This window comes from Pinus tabuliformis, chromosome 9, assembly GCF_031772625.1.
Source record: "Pinus tabuliformis cultivar Carrire ecotype Pingquan chromosome 9, CPIR1, whole genome shotgun sequence".
NCBI lineage: Eukaryota > Viridiplantae > Streptophyta > Pinopsida > Pinales > Pinaceae > Pinus > Pinus tabuliformis.
The window spans coordinates 1036644374-1036655368 of record NC_142307.1 but is presented as its reverse complement, the minus strand read 5'-3'; the positions used below and the strand labels follow the sequence as shown (position 1 = coordinate 1036655368).

General features: G+C 39.4%; 1 pseudogene; it reads left to right on the top strand.

Moving 5' to 3' along the window:
- Window positions 1-2081: 2081 nt before the first annotated feature.
- LOC149152229 (coatomer subunit alpha-1-like) lies at window positions 2082-10135 on the top strand (annotated as a pseudogene).
- The last annotated feature ends 860 nt before the right edge of the window (window positions 10136-10995 follow it).

Below are 10995 nucleotides of genomic sequence, written 5' to 3'. Positions count from 1 at the left end.
CCCTTTAGCGCAAATCAACAACAACAGAAAGAACATTCCCAAACACCTCCTAAGATTCCCATAGAATACATCGGGATCAACACTATATTTAATGACATCATCAATTTTCTTCAGTGCTTTCATTATGGAGTGAATGTGAAGAGATGATCGTATGCTCGAATGAAGGTTTGCGCAAAGCTGATTCAATGCCATTTGCAAACTCTCCTTGATTTGGTGAATTCAATGACGCGTCGTGTAAGCCAACCTCAATTGGATACTACTACCCAACTTTTTGAACCTCTTCACTCGTGCCCAACATAACAATGTGAAATTATCACAATCTAAAAATTTGAAAGTATGTATAGTCTGCTATAAGGGGGGCTTCTAATGCCCCCACAAGTTGCCACAACGGGGGCTCTTAACGCCCCCAAAAGTTAGTACGAGGGGGGCTCCCAATGTCCCCAAACATTGCTACAAGGTGGTTTTAGACCACCCTAATAAGTTGCTACAAGGGGGGTTGTAAGTCGCCCTTGTAGGTTGCTACAAGGGGGGTTTTAAATTGCCCCCATAGGTCAATTTTCAAGGGGGTTTCAAATCGCCCCCAAAAGTGAATTTTTGTAGGCGATTTACAACCAACCTTGAAAGATGACTTTTGAGGGATATTGCAATCACCCCTAAAAGTCACTTTTTGGGGCTGGTTCATATCTCTTGAAAGGCCTTTTTGTTTGTCCCCACAATGCCCTTAGGCTAGCCCACCTGAAGGACCCTCACACCTAATTGACCCAACTTTTGGGGCTTGAACTTGACGACGCCAAGGAGAATTGAACCAACGCCTCATAACAGAGGGCCAAAGACTTGACAGGGGGGCTTTAACCAACCATTTGGGCTACCCATCAACACTATCTGTTCAAATACCTTCCCTAAAAGGCTTGACATTTAGAGGTGATGCTTTGAAGGGAGGGCTGGGGGGGTCTAAAAAATTACATCCAAAAGTCACTTTTCAAGTTTGGAACCCCCTTTGAAAAGTGACACATTTGGGGGCAATTCATCTCTCTTAAAAAACCGCCCCTAAAAGGCTTGACTTTTAGAGGTGATGCTATTAGGGGTCGCCGGAGGGGGGGGTGAGTGAGGGTTTAAAAAACTGCAACTAATGTTAAAACCACTTCTAATTCCCACTTTTGGAGGCAGCATATGACCCCCCCAAAAGTATTTTTTGTAGTACTGGTAGTTATCATTTTTGTCTCCAGAAGTCATTCTTTTTTAATGATTAACTATGCTTTGCTTCTTTCTAGGATCTCCTCTCAGGAACATGTTTCAACCAATTCTCAAGTTCGTTCTTCAAATTACTTTTTAATTATTTTTGAGATTTATACTTCTCTAATCTTTTGTAAGAAAAGGACTTTCATTTTATACTGACAAGGTGATTCCTTGAGTTAGAGGAAAGGAATATCCTTCCCTCACTAGTAAAGGGATTTCCCTGTAGAAAAGGAAAATGATTTCCTTTATTGAGAGAGCTACAGAATTTTCCTTATCAACGCTGATTGCATTACCAGCATATGCATCGTCAACATAAATAACACATAAATGATCATAACTTGAAGAGTTTTTTTGAATTCACTTACCTCGAGTTTCTATGAAGAGGAAATATCAAGGCAAGTGAGGGAACCCAACCTTAAGTTCTCTTAAGAAACAATAATCCCATAATTGACAAGCCAATCTAGAAAGTATTCCTGCCCAAATAATAAAGGCCCCTATCTTTTCTTGATTAACCATGATGCTTGTTGATGTAGTGACGATATCAAGACATTGTGTTATTCCATCCACTAAACGACTGAATGAGCTTTGTAGTGAGAACAAGGCCATCTATAAAATTCACATTAAGCAATTTCTCCCCATAAAGGAGGGGAATGCCTCAAAACGTTTGTTATAAATAAGAATCTTAAAGGAGAAATAATAATGCATCACTACAATACCACATAAATATGGGGCAAATGGTTTGGATTGTTCATGCCATTACATGTGGGGTTTGGTCTAGGGTTTGTACCGGTTCTGTATGCTGATTCAACCCCTTTTATGGTATATAGGCTGGAAGATCATTTGCAATGTCGACCAAATTTGAGTGCCAGAGTAACTGGGTAAAGGGGTTGAGCTTTTATATGAAAAGGCCATGGATCCTAGCCAGTCTTCACGGTGGGGTTATTCAGTTATGGCTGTTATCACCTAGATTGACCTTAGGTTGAAGGGAGGCAATTCCAGGGTAACCACAAACCAAGCTTAGCCTAGTAGCTAGCCCTACTAGGCTGGGAGAGGGCTCTCTCCATAAGGATCTCAGTCAAGATGACTGGATCAGGTAAAGGATTTTAGGCTAGTTATAGTAGCACGAAAGGTTTTGATTGAATTTGTTGGTGTTTTGCTGGATCAGATGGAGTTGGGTAGTTTAGGTCTGGGAAATTAGGTCAAAAATGCAGGGTGTTCTATGGGGCAAGGTAGGCATAGGCTTTAGCACTTTAGGCTTAATGGTGTGAGGTGTTTAAGACTGATGAGGAGATGAGGAGGGCATGTGACAATCATGGATCCTTCTCAAATAGTAGAAAACATGAATTATTGAATTATTTCCCAAGGCAGAGCATTGTTACAATGGATTCTACCCATCAAACTTGATAACATTCAATAAGAAGCAATGAAATGAATGATGGCATACATAAAACATGTAAACAAATGATTACAAAAGAAGAAACTATGCTAAAAATCCATACCACAGGGATCCCATAAAAATAGCTGCAAATCTTATTAATCTCCTTGTCAAACTGCTTACAATGATGTACAATCAAGCTCTGAGCATCCAAATGAGTCCAACCCAGAAAATGACTGAGAAAATACATGATATAGACCCCAAAACAACTAATCCTAGGCTCAGGGGTCGAATTCCATGAGAGGAGGAGTCAGTTGCACAAAAAGTTGAGCAGATAGCTGAAGACTATGATGCTGAAACTGAAACATTCCTACTATGAAGCAAACTGATTCATTCATCTCATTTAAGCTTTTCATCTAATGTATCTACCCTAGGTAACATAAATACACTTTAATTACATCATGATTTTACATTACATTAGTGAAAAGATTAAAATCCCATAGGTGAAAAGCGAAAAACCAAAGAAACACTGAAAAATTGGGCTGCCTGTCAAGTGCGCAGCGCCTTAAGGAAACGCGCAGCGCCTCTCCTGGATAAACGCGCAGCGCCGACTTCAAATCAACTTTTGAGTGCCTTCCCGATGTCCAAATTGGGCGTGGGATAGGTCGTTGGAAAGCTTGTCGAGTCTACTTTCCAGAAAATTTTTAATTTTTCAATTTGGAGCTCATTTTCTCTGTCAAAAGCCCAATCTCCCAAGACTGGTCAAAATGTGCAGAATGAGGCTGCCAAAATGCAGAGTGTTGTTTCAATCAACTTTTGGAGGTCTTCCTCAACTCCACATTGAGCTCATGATAGCTCAATGGAAATATATCTGTGTCTAATTATTATTTTACTCATCAAGCAAGTCATTTGGTCAATCCAGCTAGGAGAAATCTTGATTTTCCCAAAGTCACTTAAGAAATGCAGCAACTCTCCCGAAGCAAATGATGTTTTGGACATTTCTCCCAAACCATGAGACCTGTGTAAAAACTGAATGAGGTTTTTTTTCTCGAGTCTATTATGGGAAAAAACCTCTCTCACTTTTTTTAAATTCATCTTTTCTTGCTCAAAAACATCATTTGAATAAAACCTATCCCGATGTGTGGAACATGGCATTTGTAGAAATGAAGGGAAATGAAGGGGATGAGGGGCTTCTAATTTCTTGAGAAAATTTTGAGTAGGGAGGGATGTTAGGAAGTAGGGGAAAGTAGAATTTCAAAGATTGAGTGAGGGAAAGGGGTCTAAAAGGGCAAAACACAGGCCTAACCTAGAAAAGTGTTAAATTGTAGCAGTAGGCTAGGGTTTGTGGGAAAATGATGAATTTGAGGGATATAAGTGATGGGAAGTGTTTAAGAAGGTATATTAAGGATAGGGGAAGGTGTATGAACATCAGGATACAAGTTTTTTTGATGATTTGACCATCCAAGAAAAATATCCTTCAAAACCCTAGGAGAGGGAAATGAGCCTTAAGCACAATTGAAGCACAAACAAGGTGTAAACTGGCCCATTGGAACCTGAAATAATGATGACAACTCTTTGAATGATGGCACACTCGATCAAATGATGACATGGACCAGTACTTGGAAAACTTTGGAAGGAATGAAAACAATCCTAGACCTAATACCTAGTGACCAAATTTTACTTGAAGACTCACTAAAATGACAAAAATTTGATTTCGACACCCCAAGACCACTTTATAAGAGCATATTTGATCATTGGTGGAAGACTGCAAAGACTGACACTAACAATGGCATTATCAGGTGGGAACATTGATAGATTTGATGAGCATGATGGGTCAGTTAGAGGAGTACATTTTCACAAGGCTCAGCCGTGTTTGTGTCTGTAGGTAAGCCAACTGGCTTGGATATTTATTGCATGTTTTGTGGTCCATGTGAACCTCTTTTTTTTATATTTCAGAGATTGAGAAGCGCTTTGAAACTAATCACCAAGGTTCATTTTTTAGTAGTTCCATCAATTGGACGATTGATATGGGTTTCAATGGATACATTTTTATATCCTGGAATGGTGGGTGTCTAACACCTTGGTGACATGGAGAGGGTCTTGAACACATTGGTGGTGTGTGAGTCCCTCATGTATTTTGAAAAAAATTTCATGGATCAACTAGGAGATTACCTTTACTTGCTCTGTATTGTAAAATGTCTAGAAATTACACATGTCTAGTGGCAAGTTTTGTAGTGGTGTCAATTGGGTCTAGCTTGGGTGGCTGGGAAGAAAATGTTATCTTTCCCTGTTTGTGAGTCAATTGTTGTTTGGAGCTCTTCTTCATGAGCTATGAGGAATAGAGTCAATTGTTGTTTGGAGCTATGAGGAATATCTCAGTCTCACTACCGGATGGAGGGTGGGGTGAGAAATTACATGCAAGGAAAAAGGTCGCAAGGTAATCAAACTCTTATACCTAGTTTAAAATCTTCTGAATGGGCGGAGATTGGGCCAGATGATAAGTCCTTGGTGATTTTGGCAGACTTAGAAATGCCTCTCATAGTGCAACCACTTAGCCAAAGGAGAGCTGCAAGAAAAAATCCCACCCTCTCCCATCCAAGGAACAAAGTTATTTTAGAATTGGTAGGTTTAGAGAAGCTACCCAGTCATGTAGCTTCTTATGTAGACATTGTACGTGTATATTTATGACATCTAAAGAGTAGTGCCTTCGATTGTAAATGATATTAACTACAAGTCATCTGACATAACAGTAAAAAATACAATTATGAAAAGTTTTTATAACTCCAATTTACTTGTTAATGTTACAGGGAATGTCTTTAAGATCAATATATGGAACTACAATATGCACCGCTGCCTATATCCGGAGAGTTAAGTTCCACAATGAGTATCCTTAGATTGTCAGTGCCAATGACGAACAAACAATAATGATATGGAACTGGTAATCTTGAACTTGTATCTGACCTTACTGGCAACATTTTTTTGTGTAATGTGTGTTTCTTTTCATCATAAGGAAGATTTGGTCATTTGAAGCCCCTTGGATCAGACTGATTGTGTATGGGATATTTGTGCTCCGAGGAGGAAAACCGTCTGCTAATGATATTAAGGTTAACACAAATGAACACAGATGTTTTTGGAGAGGGTGATGCTATTGTCAAATATGTTTAGGAATGTCATGACCGTGGAGTGAACTGGGCTGCTGCTTTTCATCCTAGCTTGCATTGATTGTGTCAGGAGCAGATGGTCACCAAGCAGATTGAATGGCATGCAGATTCAATTGCTTGGTGAAGTTATATCTATTTCATTAGAGATATATTAACCTTTTTTTTTCCTTCTTTTTTTTTCCTTCTTTGTCTGTTACTCCTCTTTCTTGAGTAGCATCTCAGTTTGCATGTAATTCATTTGTGAAAAGTTAGTTTGTTTTGTTCTCGAATACCAAGGCCTGGCAAGCTGGATAATTTAAGAGGGCATGTGAAAAGTTTGTAGATAATTCATTTGTGAAAAGTTAGTTTTGTTCTCAGAGATCAAGGCCTGGGAAGTTGAATACTTTAGGAGGGCACGTGAAAAATTTGTAGATAATTCACTTGTGAAAAGTTAGTATGTTTTTTATTCTCAGGTATCAAGCTTGGGAAGTTGGATATTTTAACTTTTAAGAGGGCATGTGAACTATATGTCTTATGTGATGTTCCATCCACGCCACGACATTTTTGTTAACATTTAGAAGATAAAAGTATCTGAGTTTGAGATATATCCAAGTATTATAGAGTGTCCAAACATTTCGTAGAGACCATGATTGCTTCTGGATCTTTGTAGCACATCTTGATATGAATCTTCTTGCTGCTGGGCATGACCGTGGGATGATTGTTTTCAAGTTAGAAAGAGAAAGATCTGCTTTTGTTGTTTATGAGGGCACCCTATACTGCAACAATGAACATTTTTTGTTTGCTCATCAATTTGCAACTCAAAAATACTCTCAACTTATACAGATAAGAAGGGTTGGATCCATGAATTGGATCAAGGATGATGATCATTGTTGTTTAGCCCCATGGAGAATGTTGTCCTAATACGTTTGGATGTTGATGGCGGGTGATATGAACTTATTCCTGGGCCAGAGGATAGTGTTGGGACTTGGGAGAAGTGACGCAATGCAAGAAGAAAAGACAGCGACTTGGAGGACCTGCTGCCTTTTTTGCTTGCAATCAATTGGCAGTCACTGACATGAGTCATAACCAAGTGATAAAAATCGCAGAAATAAGGTGATCAAGAAGTCTAGTTGTCCAGTAACTGTGGATACAATTTTCTGTGCAGGAACATAAAACCACCTTCTTGGGCCAGAAGATAGTGCTGGGACATAAGAGTGACACAATGCAGGAAGAAAAGACAGCAACCTTGGTTTGCAACAGAGGATTGTACCTGGGGACCTCCATATTCCATTTGTTAAATACATTTAGTCAGATGACATGGAAAATGTAGCCTTGCTGAGCAAGCATGCAATCATCATTGGAAGCAAGGAGCTTGTACATTGTTCTCTGCATAAGATTATTTGTGTTAAAACTTAAGAGTGGTGCTCGGGGTGACAATTGTGTTTTGTTGTCTTCCAAACAGAAACGGTGGCCTTATTGGAACACTTGATGTTCAAGTATGTATAATGAAGGTGTCTGAGAATTCTGTCAATCGCATGAATGAGTTGGAAATAACCGTGTCATACAGATTGATGCATGAGTATATATTCAAGCTGGCAGTGATAAAAAGGAAGTATGACAATGTTATGAGCATGATTAGGAACTGATTTGTGGATAGGCAGTGATTGCTTAGCTGCATCTGGAGGGCTTCCCAGAAGCGGCTCTTCACTTTTTCAAAGATGAGAAGGCATGATTTAACTTAGCAGTGTAGGGTGAAACTATTCAAATTGATGTTGCTTCTGCAAAACAGAGAGATGTTAAGGTCACTGGTATACACTTGGAACTGAGGCCCTTTGGTAAGGAAATGTTGCCATTGTTGAATATGCTTACCAAAGATTAAAGAATTTTGAAAGGCTTTCATTTTGTATCTTGTCATGGACAATATTGATAAGTTTTTGAAGATGTTGGGGATTGCATAAATATAAATTGATGTTATGGGTTAGTTTCACAATGCCCATATGTTTGTGCAGCAGTTCATGGGCTTACAGAGATTGCTGATATGCTTGTACTTAATTGTTAGGTAGCAATCTGCCCACTCTGCCATCTGGAAAGAAATCATCACTTATAGTGCCTCCTCCATCAATTTGTCGCAATCGTGAATGGCTGTTATTGAGGGTTACCAAAGGCCTTTTTGAGGGTGGGTTGCATAATGCAGGGGTTGCAGTCCATGAAGAAGAGGATGAAGGAGCTGCAACCAATAGGGGTTAAGACCTTGACACTTCTGGTGGGGTGGATAATGTAGGGGGTGCAGTCCATGAAGAAGAGGATGAAGGAGCTGCAGCCAATAGGGGTTAAGACCTTGAACTTTTGGAGTTGAAAAACAAAATGGCGAGGTTGTAGTGGTCAATGATAGAGAAGTGAGAGGAGATAATGACGATGAGGTAGGATGGGATGTAGAAGCTTTGAACCTCCCTACAGATGTCTAAGCTGCAAATGTTGCAGGTACAACTCATAATGTCATTAGTTATGCCATCACCACGTATGCCAGTAATTCAAATATGGATATAGAAAATCTTTTCTTGCAAGTGAGAATGCAGCTGCTAGTAACATTAATATGGCGATGCAGCTCTCAAGTCAACAACTTGGTATTAAGAATTTCACTCCATTAAAAGTTAAAACCTTTGTTTTTGGATCTTTACATTGGCAGCCATACATACCTCCCTACATTTGTTTCTGCACTGTGGTCTTCTTAGCAATAGAGGGAGGCTAGAGTGAGACTGTTAGCTCAAATGTCAGAGGTCCATGAGCTTTGGTATTTAAGCTTTTTCTATTAGATGAGAAACTTAGACTAGCTTACAAAGCCACAACAGATGGGAAGTTAGCTTACAAAGCCACAGCAGATGGGAAGTTTAGTGAAGCATTAAGGTTATTTCTTACAATCTTGCACGCAATTCCAGTTATTGATGTAGATTTCTTTTAGGAGGTTGAGAAGGTGAAGAAATTGATTGGAATTGCTAAAGAATGTGTTCTGGGTCTTCAAATGGTGGTCAAGAGGAAGTTAAGGATCATACTGTCGAACAACAAGAGCTTGCAACCTATTCTACTCATTGCAACATTCAAAAAGTCCATTTGAGGTTGGCTTTGCTGAACACCATAGGTGTTTGCTAGGGAAATTCAAGTTTTCCAAAACATAAAAGCTTGGTTTTTCAGTACATTTAACTACAACAACAAGGTCTTCACCATATCATCATTCCAGTTGGAAATAAAACACCAGTGATAATTTCTTTTCTATTCACTAGGGATAATGGCCCTTTACAATCCCTGCACAAAATGCCAAATACGAAACAATACTTACAGCTGTTAGCTCTGTATAAACTATAAACTGAAGTCCCAACATGCAATAGCTGTTGTTCCTTTAGCAGCTCCAACAACCAACTCCTTGGACACTTTGGACTGCTCCTAGTGACTTGGCAGCCCTCCTGGCATGCCCCCTGTACACTCAATCAGCAATCTACCCATCTTGCAGTTCTTCAGCTACGTCCTATAGGCCATGGTCTGCTTCCTCAGTCCTCCTGTAGTAGGCTTCAAAGCCTTGGCCTACTCCTTTAGTCCTCAACCGCCTTGCTGTAGCAAGTTCAAGCTGTCGCCCCCCCTGCACAGAACTCTATAGGGCCACTAACTTGGCTTGATAACTGCTGGCAAATGAGCTCGCTGCAAACCATGCAACAAAGGCCCAGCAAGTTCTGCAGGCATGTGGGAGGCAGTTGCAGGATGCTAAAAACACTGAATTATGACTTTAGAAATCATTTTGTTTTTTTTGGAGCAACATTTACACCTCTATTCCGTGGTCAGAAGTATGTGTCCTGTCCACATTGTACACCACACTTTATTCCAATCATAAAGGGAAATCTATGTGCTATATGTGAGCTTGCGGTTGTGTTCTGGGTCTTTAGATGCAGTTCAAGAGAAAGGAAGTTAAGGATGATACTGTTAAACAGAAAGAGCTTGCAGTTTATTTTAGTCATAGCAACCTTCAAAAATTCCATTTAAGGTTGGCTTTGCTGAATACCATGGGTGTTTGTTATAAGGGATGGAGCTCTAGTACAACAGCTAACTTTGCTTGATGACTATTGGAAAGTGAACCCCCGCAACCATTCAACAAAGGTACAACAAGTTCTGCAGGCATGTGAAAGGCAGCTGCAGGATGCAAAAAAATTGAATTATGATTTTGACTTTAGAAATCCTTTTGTTGGTGGTGCAGCAACTTTTACACCTATATACCATGGTCAATCAGAAGGATGTGTCCTATCCATATTGTACAACATGCTTTGTTCCAGTCATACAACGAAATATCTGCCCTATATGTGAGCTTTCCATTGTGGGTTCTGATGTTTCTAGGTGCTAAATGTGCATCTTTATTTCAAGAAATTTCATTACCCATGCATATTTCCATATCAATATTGCACTCTCTACCTTTGAGAGCCACGTTGAGAGATATGGCAGGACAATCACTAACAAGTCTTGGACAGACTTGAGGGTCTTCTTAAGAGACTGGAGGAGGTTGTTTATTGATCACTGAAGTGATAGTAGAAGTAAAACTTTCCATGTTTTTTCATTGTTGACAATTAGAAATTTCAGTCTGTGTTTTTGCTTCCCTTTCTCAGTCTCAGACGATGAAAAGTGCCAGTAATTTAGCTTTAGGTCTTGAGAATTTTTGATAGAACCCCCTGGGTGTTTATCCTATCTTTATCATGCAAGTGTTCTAGTGGTTTGTCTGAGTAGAAACAGGAACTAGGGTCTTATTATTCAACACCAGAAAGCAATGCAATTGTTTGAATGCTTTTTCATATGTAGGTCCTGTTAGAAACAGAACTGGTCAAATCACCCCATTGGACTGGGCATGGTATTGAACCAACCTGCTGACTAGACTGGTACCTAAACAGTACAGACTGGCCCTAATTGGCTGGACAAGAGACTTAAATTTTTGTGAATTTTCTGAATGAATTTTCTTGTACATGCACAACAAAGTCGGTTTATTCTTTTGATGATGACTATAGATGCAAAGTAAACATTCGTGAATTTTTCTTAATGCCTGGAAATAACAATCCCCTCTTAATTATGACTCAAAATTTATAACTCTGAAGTTGTTATGTGTTTGAATGAAAACTATTTTACAAAATGCTTAAAAGAATTGGTTTGCATCTATATAACAGTATTCATGTCTATACTTGTATGTTGGCCATAGGGCTTTAGATTTGGGTTTCT